Below are 10,013 nucleotides of genomic sequence, written 5' to 3' on the forward strand. Positions count from 1 at the left end.
GATTAGCTAGAAAAAGCTAACAGAATATGAGACCTCTAACATATATGCACATACACACATATTCGTGTGTATATATATACATATATATATATATAAAAATAAAAGCAACATATCTGCCATACAATGCAGCTGCTGTAAAATACTTCATTATTAACATACTCTACGGCACACACTGATCTTTAAATTAATTGTCATACCTTACTCCATCTAGCCTCTAGCAATATGTTTTTCCATATTACTCCCATTATGATGAAAGCAGACCAGCTGATTACACCCACCTCACAAGAACTCCACAGCATAGTTTACACACCAGGAAACTCTGCAAAATTTCTGAAGAAAGGCAGGCCAGCCACTGTACCCTTGCCAGGTGTCAACTTGAACTGAAGAAAGTTGAGCTTGGCCCTTCTTTTCTAAGCCCTTAAAGCCACTATCCACGTTAAGTATTGTGCAGGTGTCAAATAAGTTTACATTATAAAACCTTGCAACCGCACTAATAAATATAACTGTCACTTTTTCCTTCTAAAGCCTTCTCCCCACTACCAGTGAGGATGAAGCCTTGCTGTACTCATTAACAATAAACCTTGTGATCTTTGAATATGCAGAGGCTTGAAGTTGTAGCTATTTCTCAACTGCAGCTGGAAGCCTGAGGTTCCTAAAGAGGAAAACAGCCCATACCAGAGGCAAGGCCTAAACCCTGAATTAGCACACTCACTGCATTGTGTTACAGCAGGGCTTGGTGGCACAGATTTCTGCGAGAAGCAGTAAGACTTTTATCAAACTCAAGCCCCCAGTTAAGCTATCAGATTCTGTTACAGCCTTAGGAGAAAGCACAATGAGGCACAGCATCGAGCACGTTCACATACCCACCACCACCGGCTCAGCTGCACCAGTTAGTTTCACATTTATGCCGGCAGCCAGGCCGGCCTGACTGCACTGAAATAACCCTCAGTACCCAGATGTTGCGCTATTTTTACCCTGGAAAAGAAAGAAAGGACACCCAACAAAACTTCACAGCGGGAGGCCACGACAGCACAGACTTTATTCCGAGGCTGCAGCGCAGGTTTCGGCGCTCGGCAGCGCCCGGGTTCGCCATCCCCGCAGTGACGTGTCCACCTGAGGCTCCGGGGCCGCCGCCGCCGCCGGAGACAAAGTTCTGTAGTGCACTGACTGCTATCGTACCCAGAGTCGGAGTGTCACAGAACTTTGCTTCCGGAGGCTCCAGTCCTCCGCCGGTACCGGCGCCAGGGCCGCCCGCCAGCACAAGTTTCCCCGCCTGGGAAGGGAAGGCGCACACGGTTAGAGGTGGGGAAGGGAGCCCCCTCCTCCTCCGCGGCTCGGCGGGAGACCCGCTGCCCGAGGAAGAGGGAGAAGGAGGCGAAGACATTTTTTTTCCTTTTTTTTTTGTTTTTAATAAATACCCAAAATGCATCCCCCACACACACACACCTCCCCCAACCCGGAGCTAACGGGCCGCCCTACGAAAGCCGCGGCCGAGCAGCTGCCCGGAGCGCTGCCGCTGCAGCCAGCGGGGGCTGCCGCCTGCCGCTGACAGCCCCGGCGCCGCGGCCCTGCGGGACCCTGGGCAGCGCCGGGCATCCCCCCGCGGCCCCGCAGCCCCCCGCGGCAGCGACCCGAGCGGCGCCCCCCCGCCCGCCAGCCCTTCCCCCGCCGACGAGCGCAACAGGTCCGGCCCGCCCGGTGCCGCCCGCAGTCCCCGCGGCGGCGGCGGCCCCGTCCGGTCCGGCCGCGTCCCGCCGGGCGGCGGTGGCGGCCGGTGTCGCCCGCCCGCCCGCGCCGCGCGCCCGCCGCTCCATCTTGACTTTTGCCGACGTGGAAATTTTGGGTTCGGGGACGAGCCGCGCTCTTATTGGCCGGCGGCGGGCGGGGTCGGAGGTCACGGCTGCTGTCGCCGCTCCGCGCCAAAGCCGCCTCGCAGGCGGCCCCGCCCCGCCGCCCGCCCCGCCCGCCCGGGGGCGGTGCCGCCCGCGGGGCCCCGGTGGCCGCTGCGGCCGTGTCGGTGCGGGGGGCGGTGCGGAGGGGAGGGGGCGGTGTCGATCCTCAGGATCGTCGCCCCCCACTCGCCTCGGGCAGCCGCGGGCAGGGGCCGGGGGTGCGGGGTGGGCTTCAGGGGCTGCCGCGGGCTCGCTGGGGGCGGGGACCCGGTGCCGGTTCTCGGTGCGGGCTCCCATCCGCCGCCTGCGGCCCCGCAGCGTTACCGCCCCGTGCGGGTCCCGTCCGTGCCCGGCCCCGGCAGCCGCCCCCGTGCCGCCTGGCGCAGTCCCGCAGGGAGGGCTCGGTGTCACCTCGGCGGAGGTGCTGCCCCCGAGCGCTGCGTGCCGCGGCACTCGGGCTCCGCGGGCACTCCAGGTGTCCTGGCTTCCCCCCGGGGGAGCAGCCGGGGCTGTGCGGTGGTGGGTGAGAGCCGGAGAATCCTCGGCTGTCTCCAGTTCCCGCTTGGCATTTGAAGGACTTTAGAAGGAATGTAAGAACTTTTACTGAAGAGTGTGCTCCCTCTCCCCGAAGGAATAGCTGAGGGCATCTGTTGTCTGAAAGCAATGTTTTCTGCTCTCTCTCTCTCTCAGGTTGTCAGGACTTCATTAGTTCACTGTGGAGCTCATCGTTCGCTAATAGTACAGACTTACCTAAACAAAGCTTTGAAAATAATTCCTCTAATTGTTTTTATTTCTTACATTGAATTAAATTAATGTATTTAAATTAAAGTCACAGAACTTAAACTGGTTTTACTATCCAGCTTGTTCACTAGGCTCAGATGGAACTGCTAACACCAGTAAGTTTGAAACACTGATCCAGGGCTCCTCCAGCCATGGAAGCCTCAACAGTAAAAATGCTCTGTCTGTATTGAGGCACTGGAGTAGTTCCAAGAGAACCGTTCAGGATATGAGCTGTGTGTGCATGCAGGTGTTCATGGGAGGAGACGTGCCCGCCCTGTCCTGCTGCAGCATCACTTCGCCATGAACTCCAGTGTGTATGTGGTCCTTGTCATTGTGGGATCACAGCAATACCTGTTAACCCAAACCTATCGCTGTCATTTCAGTATCTGAAAGAGAAATCCACTGAAAAATGCTTTGAAATTAGGTTTTGCCTCCTTTAGCTCCTTTGTCTGCAGAAACAGAAAGGGCAAGCCTTTCCTGAGCCTTTCTGTTGTGTTTAAGAAATATGTTCTTCTCTCCTTGTCTGCACCTTCACAGTGCTGTTCAGACATCAGCCCTGTTCTGTCCTGCTGCAGCTTGCCATGGGCAGTGGTACTTCCCATCTTCCTGTTGCCCCTTTGTTCCTGCTCCCTCCACATACACCCTCTCTGCTAGGCCATGGAGCAGGCCCCAGCTATGCCTCTGCTACTCAGCTGTGTGAACGGGAATATTGATTTGACAGTGTGTATGCTCTGTAAAAAAAATCAATATTTCAGTAGATTGAGCAGAGTGTGCGGCAGTGTAATGGAGCCCAGCCTGCTAATGTAATGTGCAGGGGTCCTCATTCAGAGATTGAGGTCAGTCGGAAAATGGAAATGTGTTTTCTTATTTTATTGTGTGCTTCAGGTATGATGTAGGTGTTTATGTTCTAGTGTTTAACTTACAGCACGCAGTTACTTTTAAGTCATCTACAACAGAAGGTCACATATTGCAGGTGACATACACAAAAAAGCATGCCACAGATATACAATCTATTTTTTAAAGCTCAGTAAATCCCCTCTTACCTTTATCCATCATATATCTATCAAACCACAGTTGTGAGGGAAAATGCATAATTTTTGTTCCTGCAAACAAAAATAATGTTCTGTTGTTTGGTGCATACTTGTCTTCTGATGATGTCATGAAACATGCAGTCCTTTAACAAACTCCAGTATAGCGACATGTATCAAAGAGTATCGTAAAATGGGCATAAGTGAAAAGAGCAAGGAGGAGAAATAACCAATGTATGACACAAAACTAGAGTAAAAGCTCCCATTGATTTTAGTGGACCTGGGATTTTAGCCAGAATGTTCTCCATGATACATTTTCCACTTTTTAAACCGTTGCATCATGCCTTAAAATGTAGCAAAAGCAATTCCTGAAATGGCATGAGAAACCACGGCATTCTCAGCCTCAGAGTCAAGATTAGTGTAAGCTAACTATTGTTTCACATCTCTGGGGACATTTGATACGGTTTTATCTTTACTTAATAATTTTATCTGCTGGTTTTGTCAGAGGCTATTTCTTATCCACCAAAATCTCTCACTGCAGCAGTGAGCACAGATCTATACAACAGGCAGCAGAGTTTTATGTTTGTGCATGTTACAGTGCTTTGTGCTGAATTTAGCAGACATTTCAAGATGCTACGGGGGCCCTCGTGTTCGGTAAAAAACGCAAAGCTATTTATTCTTTCGTCATTCACATTCTTAATTGGAGACTGATTTGGCAGTCGTGGCCGGGGAGGCACGCAGGGCTGGAGCAGTAACATCCTTCAGTTACAGCTCTGGTTTAGGACATGACTCATGGAGAAAGCTTCCAAATGTAAAATACTGCTACCTACAAATGCACACGACGCTGGGATTTCTCAGAAGTTGGTTGATATTCTTCAGTCCCTGAACACAGATTTCTCATATGTGTTTCACTGTTCTGAAGAAGTGTTTGTTTTAGTAATAACAGCTGCTGGAAACTTATGCATTCACCTTTCTTAAAAACACACCTCAAGACATGCAGTATGTTCTAAAATATTTTGGCTATAGTTTAAAAAATAATACTGTAATAACATAAAATGTAAAAATATTATGACATATATTTTACTTAATCCTAGAATGCTTTTCATAGTACAAGTATGATAAACTGCAATGGAAGTATTATTCCAATTTAAATTAGAAGATAAATCTCATAGCTGAAGATTAAGAAATAATAATTAGTCTTGCACTTTTCTTTAAGAGTCCATCTGTTTTGGCAGCATGATTCCAGCTAAGAAGATTCAAGGAGGTGGTTACTATGTGAGACAGATGAAAGTGCATGATTTAGAGGACCAGCCTGTGATGTTTTGTAAAGTAAATCTGAATAGTATTTCACAGAAGGTTAGTTTAAAAGGTGGGAGAGTTTTATAATATAATTTACTTTTATGAACTGAAGACTCAGCTTTTCAAGCGTTTTTGTCTGCCAGCTTTGTGAAATAGTAAATTAGGGGTGGGGTTTGTGGGTTTTTGTTTTGGTTTGGTTCATTTGGTTGGTTGATTTTTTTGGGTTTTTTTTTTGGTTGTTGTTTTTTGATTTTGGAGAAATTACTACATTATAAGAATTAGTATTTAAATCTAATTGAACTCTGGAGTTATGCTGAAGGGAAAATTAATTTTCTCATTAGTTTGAGAACTTTTATGGTATTTGTACAATAAGTACTCAGCCTAAAGTATCAATCAATATTATAGAATGTTTTAAAACAAATGTAAACAATTTATATTATGACAATTTGTACCATTACTTATTGATAGAAGAAAAATGATACATAGAAACTCAGTGCCATATAATTCTAATTCTTATTTGGTTATTATCTGAGATTGCTCTTGATTAAATCTGATTTGTGTTATATCTGTGTAATTCTGGTCTTCATTACTATAAAAAATGTGCATTAAAACTGCATTATAATGTCCTAATTGTGAAATTGCCATTGAGTAAATTAAGGTTATGAGGATTATAATGCAATATTTTACTGAATGTAAAATATTTCCTAGTGCTTAAATTTCCTTGCGTATTGAAATCATAAAATTAATTGTTAAAGTTAATAAATAATGATAGATAGTCTAAGTCAGCAGTAAGTCAGAGAAGAATCCAGGTTTCCTGAATTCCTATTCTCTCACTAAAGAATAGACAAAGTAGATACTTCATTCTGAAATTGTAGAGATGTGTGACTGATATAATTTTAGTAGAACCTGAACATTACAAAAATAAGACAAGATTAAGCATCAAATCAAAACTTGAAGATACAAGGGCATAATGTAATGAACTTTCATTTGAGGCCAGTAGAAATCTTTCTACTGACTTTAATAAAAGTGTTATCAATTCATAATGTGCTGGCATCAAGTGTATGAATAGCTCCATTAGTTAAGTAGCTAACACTCATAACAGCTTATATGTTAGAAATGTGCAGAATCAAGCCCTGGATGTCTCCTAAAAAACCTGCAAAGAGTCAGAAGGGCTCCATTTACATTATAGAACCCAAATGGAGTGACTCTCTCATCCAGATTTTAAAGAATTTGTAAATGGATCTGCAAGGCCATCACTGCAGGGTTAGTGTAACACTATCTGCAAAACATTCGTATTTTGGAAAACAACGCTCATTCCAAAATATGCTGTTCTTGAGCGTTAAAATGAAATTAGGACCTTTCTGGTAAAAAAAAATCCAAACAGGCATAAAAAGACAGAAGCCAGTAAGAATACTCCCTTTTACCCTGTTTGATGATGTTCAAATTTGCATAGCTGGCCCAGAAAGAGATTAACACACTCAATTGATGGGGCTTGAACCTCTCTTCCCCATTTCCTCCAGGGAATGCCTGAGCACTAAGCAGCCATCTACTTCAAGGAAAAAAGGAAAAGAATAGAAAGTTTCTCCGTCTCTTTTTTTTTTTTTCCTCCCTCCTAGAAATTCACTTCTGAATCTGAGAAGATTCCTTGCTCGAACAAATATTTTCCACAGAAAGTTTCCATTTCATCAAGTCAGCATTTTTGCACACAAACAAATAGACTGTGGGAAAATTCCCACCAAGCTTTACTTTGCAGTCTTTCAGAAAACAATCATGCAAGGGAGAATTATAGGAATGGCATTTACAAAGGCATACACATATGATGTTTGAACTCTGTTGAGTTCAAACACAGTGTGGCATGGCAATATCTAGGACAAAGATTTGAAGGCATTTAACCTTTCATTTTTAGAGCAGTAGAAATCTCTGATACAAAAAAATCAGCCAGAAATAAATAAACAACCCAATTCTGTACCATCCATTCATAAGCCTCCATTTATTCAGTTTATAAAAACTTCACTGGGGATGTTTTGTGCTGAAGCTTCTCAGCAGAGTCTGCAGGACCAGGACTGAGAAGGAGCAATCAAGAGGTTATTGACGTAACAGGCCTAGGTGTCTTGAGCAGTGTGTCCTAGAAATGGGAACCAAGGGTCATACAGCTCAAACTGGCTGACAGCTACTTGTGTAAGTAGTCTCACTGAATTCAAACCTGCCCTAAAAAGGCACTTTACAATCTTCTGGCTGCAGCAATGTGAAAAGAAGGTAAATAACTGGAATAAGAGCTATGCAGGCAGGATGTAGTCAAATGTTTCTTGCAGAAATGGCTGGGATGATCATGAACATGGCTGGGATGATGACCTGCGACTTCCCTCTGCCCTACATTCCAGGCAGTTCAATACAAACCAGTTGCTTTCACAGTGATGGAAAAGCACTTGCATAGGGTATTCCTGTGGTGGAAGCTGTAAAGGCATGCACCATCACTGCCATTTCTCCTGTGACCTCAGTGTTTGAGTGCTACATTTTATCAAAGAATTGTAGAACATCCTGAGTTGGAAGGGACCCACAAAGATCATGGAGTACAATTCCTGGTCCTGGACAGGACACCTCATGAGTCACACTATTGATCTGAGAGCATTTTCAAATGCTTCTTGAACTTTGTCAGGCTGGATTGACTGGCTGGTGACCATTTCTGTGGGTAGCCTGTTCCAGTGCCCAACCACCCTCTGAAGAACCTTGTCCTAATATCCAACCTCAAGCTCCTCAAGCCTAGCAAATCTCAACTGGTGAGCAAGGCTGAGGAAAGGAATTCATGTGGCAAATTGTAGTGAATAAATGCCAGTAAAGCAACTTGCAACTGCAGACTAGTTGAGAGTGCAAAGAACATTAAAAAACATAACCCCGTCCAGCCTGCACACACATTTTCTCTGGGTAAAAATCATGTCATTTGCAGATACTAGTCTTGTAGGGAGGTTCTGTAAGCATTTGGGAAAAGAAAACTATTCTTACATACTGAACAACCAAAGAGGATAGAGGGTGGTGGAAAAAACATATGTGACAGTTGTGTTGTGCAACAGTTTTTCTTATCCTCCTCCATACCATTTGCCTGGCAAATCCCTTCTTTTTTTTTAGTTTTTCCTTGACTTTTAGGGTCTTGAGCACAGGAACAAGCATGAAAAATAATATCCAGTGAACATTAAAAATCATAATATCTCTACCACTTTTATCTCATTTCTGTTATCTATGTCAAAGCATGAATTTGGGGAAGGTGTGGTTATGCAGGATAAAGAAACAGAATGTTTAGCAGAAGGCCCCTTTCCTCAGTCTCTTTAAACACATAAATCACGAATTCTCAAACAATCTTTTGGCACAGAGGTATTTGATTAGGAACAGCCTGCTCCAATGGAAAGGTTTTAGCTAGCTTGGGATGAAAGAGATGCTGTGCTTCCTGGTGAATTCTGGAGCTGAGGGTCTTCCTGGGTCATACATTTCCAGCTCCCTTGGAGACTGTCGCAGTGCTGAACGCTCAGCAGCTTTGGTATTCATCCAAGATGCAGCGTGACTGCTCCAGAAGGTACTCAGCTCCACAATCATATTTGAAACATCAGCTCCTGTCTCTGAGGTAGCAGGCTGGGTATGATGAGTCGGAATCCCACTGAATGAAGCATCATACAGCCATCCTTCAGAAGCCATCTGTACCTCCTCCAGAACACTGTGGCTTTTCATTAGCAGTCTTGGAAGAAGTGCACTCATCACACCTCCTGGGAATTTCTGAAGAATGCAGTTCAGAAGTTCCCTCTTTCACTATTTCCTTCTTCTAAAGCAGGGAAAGTATCTTTGTCCTGTCCAGATCTTAAAGAGGTGAAATGAAGTTTGGCACCTTAATTTCAAAACATTAACAATCACTTAGACTTTCACTTCTGCTCAGACCTGATTTATGGCTCTCACCTTGCAGGACATGCAATTCAAATCACCATCCACTTAGGTCCACAGAAAGAATCTTCAGGCCAAACCACTACAACAACCCATTACTCTTCTGGCTTTTCTGCACCACCAGGAAATGTCAGTGAATGCCAAACTTTTGCAACTGCAAACAAAGGGAAATGGATATTCATCTCTACCATTACTTTCATAATTAGTTGAACAGGGAAAAAACAATCTTACCAGGAAATCCTCACAAGTCTGAACTACATCTGTCAGCCTTGCTTGCTTGCCAGTTCTTCTGATGAACGACAGGAAACATATTCCAACTCCAGCACAGATTGTTCAGAGGACACAAGACAGGCTCATTAGCACTGTAACCTGCTGGCAGTAGGCAGACACAAAAAACCTTCAGCCTTTGGGTAGGGTAGAAGAGATGCAACCACATGGGCTTGCCTGACGCAACTGGATTGTGTATTCATGTTCTTGTTGATCATACAACCCCGACTGTGGCTCTTTATCAATGCACACGTGACCTCGATAGAGCAGGCTCTTAGATCCCCAGCTCACGTGCCTGAGAAACCCGGATAGTGCAGGTTCCCCTGCATGCAATTTCTCAAATAACTGTATTTCTTCCATGCTGGAGGGTAACTCTGCAGTAAAATTACTAATTGATGCAGTCATCAGATATTAATAGAGTCACTTGAAAGAGTGGTGTAGTTGCTGTGCAGGACTTGCTAGGCAAAGTCACGATATGAGTATATCACTTTTTGAAAACCATGTGACTTTGTCAAAGCTTGCTGTACAAGAAACCATGAAATGTATTAAAATAAATATTCTGAATATTTATTTAAAATTAAATACATCAGAAAGTAAATTAAGCATATTTCATGGGTCTGGATGTTTCAGTTCCCTCTAGCTAAATTCCAAATCATTAAATGGAGAATTTCACTAGGCTTATTAGTTTGTTATCCATAAAACTTGTAGGAAATTTATATATGCCCCACTCAACTGCTTTCAAATAAAGGCACTAGAAGCTGTTTGACTAAAGGTGGGGGTTTTTTCTCATTGAAATCTACAGAAAAATGTATGTTAATTTCAT

The 10,013-nt window shown here is 44.4% G+C and overlaps 2 long non-coding RNA genes across 2 annotated transcripts; one reads left to right on the forward strand and one right to left on the reverse strand.

Moving 5' to 3' along the window:
• Positions 1-2,108: 2,108 nt before the first annotated feature.
• On the forward strand, positions 2,109-2,664 carry LOC132326666 (uncharacterized). The gene is made up of 2 exons (XR_009486300.1): positions 2,109-2,482; positions 2,583-2,664. It is a non-coding gene; the product is annotated as an uncharacterized LOC132326666 (long non-coding RNA).
• A 4,296-nt stretch (positions 2,665-6,960) lies between these two features.
• Positions 6,961-9,424, reverse strand: LOC132326659 (uncharacterized). Its single transcript, XR_009486299.1, has 3 exons — positions 9,155-9,424; positions 8,939-9,077; positions 6,961-8,842 (listed from the first exon to the last, which is right to left on the reverse strand). It is a non-coding gene; the product is annotated as an uncharacterized LOC132326659 (long non-coding RNA).
• Positions 9,425-10,013: the final 589 nt, after the last annotated feature.

Source organism: Haemorhous mexicanus, chromosome 1 (genome assembly GCF_027477595.1).
Source record: "Haemorhous mexicanus isolate bHaeMex1 chromosome 1, bHaeMex1.pri, whole genome shotgun sequence".
Lineage (NCBI taxonomy): Eukaryota > Metazoa > Chordata > Aves > Passeriformes > Fringillidae > Haemorhous > Haemorhous mexicanus.